A 6,000-nucleotide genomic window follows, 5' to 3' on the forward strand; every position below is an offset into this window, starting at 1 on the left:
CAGGGCGGCGGTGAGTAGGAGTGGAGCTCCAAACTTTAGAGCTAGAGCATGAAGCTCTATAGCTTGGACCTCTTGGGTTTAGAGCCTTGTTCACCGGCCGCCAAACGGTGTTATCTCGGTGCCGCTGGCCGCCGAAAGCCATTTAGAGAGGATGGGTTGAAAGGAGAGTGTTAGTAATTGGATATGAATTTTGTCCTGCATTTGTGCTCTCTTATAAAGACGGGGAAGAGGTGTGAATTCATTGACTTTTTGCAGCTTTTTGTTGGGAAGAGCGATCTATGGAGAAGACGACCCATCAATTGGACTTATAGGTTTAGAGCAGACTACTAATAGTAGCTGATTTGGAGCTGCTTGGTAGTGTGTGATAGCTTGAGCGATTTGTTTGAAGAGTCTAAGGTTGTTGCAGTTTGCTTTTAATATTTGTAACAGGCAAAGAGAATTTTTGATTGGTTTAAAGATTTTCCTTGGGAAGGTACGACCTTAGTATGTATATAAATTTTTTTATTTTTTTATTATTATTATTATTTTTTTTTATTTTAAAACTCTTGCCCTGCTTGAACGTTGCATTATTGCCACGTAAAAAGATTGTGTATATTTTGGGTATATCTTGAACTTGTTGGAACCATTCTCAAAAAAATGAGCTTGCCGTTTTAGAAAAATAATCTTGAACTTGTTGGAACCATTCTCGAAAAATGAGATAAGGACTCTACATATACAGATATATATAGATATATATACATTTTTATTTTTTTATTTTTTTATTATTGTTATTATTATTATTATTATTTTTTTTTTTTTTTTTTTTTTTTTGAATCAGGATCTCTGGTTGTTCCTTTTACCCATTGTACAGAAGGGTGTGTGATGGATTTGGTTACCCGTAGCTGGGTTTCTTATACCATTAAGGGAGGGGCTAGGCAAGTTTGTGTTTGGATAGACTTTTCTGTTCTCTTTCTAAAGACCTAGAATTCAACTTAGTGGGAAAGACTATAGAATCCAGAATATAGTTGGGAGAGGAAGGTTGACAGCTACGAAGGAGGGAAAGGGTTGCCGCCGGCGAGCTCCAAAGTGAGACCCGACAGCGCCTGTGTGGTACGAAGGCATCACAGCTTTTCTCACACTGTTGTTACGGGATCGAATGGTGAGGGGCTAGATTTTTGTGTTGTTTGTTTGAGGGTGGGGAATCGAACCTCGAAGTCGCGAAAGGAGGAGAGAGACGAGTTAGGCAGAGAGAGAAAGGAGGGAAAAAGAATGCTGCGAGTCACAGAAGGTGCTGTTAGGTGAGCCGCGGGGGTGCTGTGGGGCGGTCGATTGGGCTGTTGGGAGTTGAATTGTGATTTTGGTTCGGTTACTAGGGCTGGGTTCTGTTTGGGTCTTGATCGAAGGACCCCTGCGTGAGCCATCAGCAACAAGGGTTGGGTTTCGATCTGTTTGATTCGGTAAAGTTGGGTTTCTAAAGGTTATTGCTATGGGTGGATTCTGAGAGGAGCAACGAACCAGGAAACGAACCAGGAAGGGGAAAAAGAAGAGCTGCGGGAAGGGGAGGGAAGAAGGACGGCAGACGCTCGTCGCGATTGGGGCTTCCTAATGTTGTAAAGGTATGGGTCTGTGCATAGTTGAATTGAATTATGTTTTCATGTATAGATTCATATATAAGCCCCGAAATAATTTTTTTTTTGTTTTTTTTTTTTTTTTAAAAATATATATATATATTTTATTTAAAAATGTATATAAATTTTTTGTTTTTTTGTTTGTTGTTGTTGTTGTTGTTTTTTTTTTTTTTTTTTTTTTTTGGAGCAAGAGGCAGATCAATAAAAGAGGGTTGTATTATGGAGAAGTGGAGAGGTCTATAATGAAATTGTTAATTAGGTAAAAAGAGAAAATGTTGGAAAGTAATTAATAACGAATAATGGAGAAGTGTATGCTGAATAAAAAGAACTGTCGGAATAAATATCGGAGAGCTTTTTGCCCAAATTTAGTATTGTATTGCGAGTTAAGGAGTTTTATTGTTTTATAATTTATAGGTTGTAAACAGAAAAGCTGAACCGAGGGAAGCTCTAAAAGAATTTGGAGAAATATAAAAATAAGGTAAACAAATGAAATAATGAAGGGGCGATTTAATATAATTTTATTTTATTGTATTTTATTTTATGTTATTTTATTTTTAAATTGATGAGGTAATAGAGGACTGTAAATAAAAGGGAGCTATAAAGATGAAGCCCATGAAACAAATTCGGGTAGTATAAGAAAATGAGGCGAGGGAGGAAAGAAAAAAAAAAAAAAAAAAGGGTAATTAAATGATTTTTTCTTTTTTTTTTTTTTTTTTGATGGAGAAGTTATGCGAGGGAAAGGGGCTAACCAACATGTGGGTTTGGTTATGCGAGGGAGAGAGACTATCTCAAAATATGAATTTTTTTTTTTTTGATGAAAAAGTTATGCGAAGGGAAGGGGCTAACCAACATGTGGGTTTGGTTATGCGAGGGAGAGAGACTATCTCAAAATATGAATTTTTTTTTTTTTTTTTTTTTTTTTGATGGAAAAGTTATGCGAGGGAAAGGGGCTAAACAACATATGGGTTTTGGTTATGCGAGGGAGAGAGCCTATCTCAAAATATGATTTTTTTTTTTTTTTTTTTTTTTTTTTTTTTTTTTTTTATGGAAAAGTTATGCGAGGGGAAGGGACTAAACAACATATGGGTTTTGTTATGCGAGGGAGAGAGGCTATCTCAAAATATGAATTTTTTTTTTTTTTTTTTTGATAGAAAAGTTATGCGAGGGGAAGGAGCTAAACAACATATGGGTTTTGTTATGCGAGGGGGAGAGGCTATCTCAAAAGTTGTTTTTTTTTTTTTTTTTTTTTTTTGATGGAGAAGTTATGCGAGGGGAAAGGGCTAACCAACATGTGGGTTTGGTTATGCGAGGGAGAGAGCCTATCTCAAAATATGTTTTTTTTTTTTTTTTTTTTTTTTGATGGAGAAGTTATGCGAGGGGAAGGAGCTAACCAACATGTGGGTTTGGTTATGTGAGGGAGAGAGCCTATCTCAAAATATGAAATTTTTTTTTTTTTTTTTTTTTGATGGAAAAGTTATGCGAGGGGAAGGGGCTAAACAACATATGGGTTTTGGTTATGCGAGGGAGAGAGCCTATCTCAAAATATGAATTTTTTTTTTTTTTTTTTTTTGATGGAAAAGTTATGCGAGGGGAAGGAGCTAAACAACATATGGGTTTTGTTATGCGAGGGAGAGAGGCTATCTCAAAAGTTGTTTTTTTTTTATTTTTTTTTTTTTTTTTTTTGATGGAGAAGTTATGCGAGGGGAAGGGGCTAACCAACATGTGGGTTTGGTTATGCGAGGGAGAGAGCCTAACTCAAAATATGAATTTTTTTATTTTTTTATTTTTTTTTTTTTTATTTTTATAGAAAAGTTATGCGAGGGGAAGGGGCTAAACAACATATGGGTTTTGTTATGCGAGGGAGAGAGGCTATCTCAAAAGTTGTTTTTTTTTTTTTTTTTTTTTTTTTTTTTTTTGATGGAGAAGTTATGCGAGGGGAAGGGGCTAACCAACATGTGGGTTTGGTTATGCGAGGGAGAGAGCCTAACTCAAAATATGAATTTTTTTTTTTTTTTTTTTTTTTTTCTTTATAGAAAAGTTATGCGAGGGGAAGGGGCTAAACAACATATGGGTTTTGTTATGTGAGAGAAAGGGGCTCTCTCAAAATAGTGCCTTAGCCTTAGCGAGGGAAAGAGGTTTTCTTTTTTTTTTTTTGTGGTGGGAAGGGTTATGCAAGGGGAAGGGGCTATGCGAGGGATGGATTATGTTGTGTGAGGGAAATGAAGATGAGTGCGAGGGGTAGGGGGGTGCAGCTTTTTTTTTTTTTTGTTTTTTTTTTTTTTTTTTTTAACTTCGGTGGGAAAGGTTACATGCGAGGGGTGAGGAGAGTTGCGAGGGATGGGCTTGGTTGTGCAAGGGAAAGGGGCTAGCTAAAAATATGATTTTTTTTTTTTTAACAAAAGAATTTGGTGAAATAAAGAAAAATGAAGCGAGGGAGAAGTGGTGCGAGGGGAAGTAAAGATTAATGCGAGGGATGGGGGGAGCTGCGAGGGATAGAGGCCTAGCAAGGGGAAGAGGCCTAACTCCAAATTTTATTTATTTATTTTTTATTTTATTTTTTTATTTTATTTTTTTTTTTTAACTTCGGTGGAAATAGTTAGAAAATTTGCGAGGGATAGAAACATATGTGGAAAGCGAGGGAAAGGGAAATTGGAGCAAAGGCGTACTTCGAGCGAGGGATAGAGGCCTAGCGAGGGGAAGAGGCCTAACTCAAAATATTTTTTTTTTTATTTTTTATTTTTTTATTTTATTATTATTATTATTATTATTATTATTATTATTATTATTATTATTTTATTATTATTATTATTATTTTATTTTTTTTGGGAAGGGTTAGAAATTTAGGCAAGGAATAGAAACATAAATTTAGGCGAGGAATAGAAACATACCTGGAATGCGAGGGAAGGGTCACTTCATGCGAGGGAAAGGCCTAACTCAAATAGTGCCTTAGCGAGGGGAGGTTTTTTTTTTTTTTTTTTGAAAAATGCACTTTAATGGTGAATGCCATTTTTTGATTTGTAAGTTTTGTGTTGCTGGTTTTGGAGAATTCCTTAAGGAGCTTTACAAGTTATCCCCGGAGACAGCTTCTCTTGATGAGGTGTTGGCCCAACGTGTTGTTTTGGGCGAATTTCGAGATGCCGGATTAACAGATTGGAGGTGGGTTGGTTAGATGATTGGTTATCTCTTCTTGAATCCAAGGTCAGGAGGAGGATGATTGAGGCTGAGCTAGGCGAGGTAGATAAGGCTTTGGCTGCTGCTATACGAGTGGAGGAGGAACGTAAGAGAGCTTTGAATGAAGCAGAATTGGCGACTTCTAGCTTAACAGAAAAGAAAGCGATTCTTGAAGCAAGATTGGCGGGTGAAGATGAAGAAGATCAAGCTTCCAGAGTCTTGATTTAGTTGGATCATAGCTTTGTAGCATATGATAGCTTTATAGCCTAAAACTTTTTTTTGTATGTTGGAGATTTGGGCCTCCCTTTTTTTTGTAATTGAAAATCTTCGACTACTTAATGGAGCTGACTTTCGAGTTAAAGCGTCATCTTTTATTATTTGTGATTATAGTTAGAATAAGTGTGAAAAAGGACGATATTCATTGAAGAAGCCCAAATAATACATCTTGGTGTAGTACATTATATGGGTAATTTCTAAGGATAGTAAGCCTTCAACCATTTCGCATTGATGGGGCTTAAGAGGGTTTGAGAATCAGGCTCGGAAATTCTGTAATAGCCATTTTCATTGGCTTCCCTTACTATAAAAGGACCTTGCCACTTGGGTGTGAACTTGTGAGTTGATGTTCCCCTCATGACGTGAGGTGCAGCCCGCAACACTAAATCACCTTCTTGGAACTGTCTTGGTCGTACCAGAGTATCATAAGCTTTAGCTATACGGCTCTGGTAAACTCTAAGATTAGTTTGGGCCTTGTCCCTTCTTTCATCAAGGACTTCCAGTTTTGACGGCCTGGAGTACGGGCTAATTCCGCTTCGGAGGGCCATGCGAGCTGATGGTATGGTAATTTCCACTGGAAGGATGGCTTCCGTGCCATATACCAACGAAAATGGGGTCATTTGAGTTGGTCTTCTTTTGGATGTTCTGTACGCCCAGAGCGCCATTGGAAGCACATGTGCCCAGTCCCTTTGATAATCCTTGAGAGTCCTTGAAAGGATTCTAAGGAGTGTTTTGTTGGTTGCTTCAGCTTGTCCATTGCCCTGGGGGTAGTAAGGCGTTGATTTGTGGTGTGTGATGTCGTAGGAGACTAAGAGTTTCCCCACTTGGCAGTTGACAAAAGGGGTCCCGTTATCTGACAGGATTACTCTAGGAATACCAAAACGACATATAATGAATTCTCGAATGAAATTGGAGACGGCGGCTCCTGTTGCCTTCTTCAGGGGGATGG

The sequence above is a fragment of the Camellia sinensis genome, chromosome 10 (genome assembly GCF_055761805.1).
Source record: "Camellia sinensis isolate YWXY chromosome 10, ASM5576180v1, whole genome shotgun sequence".
In the NCBI taxonomy this organism is placed as follows: domain Eukaryota; kingdom Viridiplantae; phylum Streptophyta; class Magnoliopsida; order Ericales; family Theaceae; genus Camellia; species Camellia sinensis.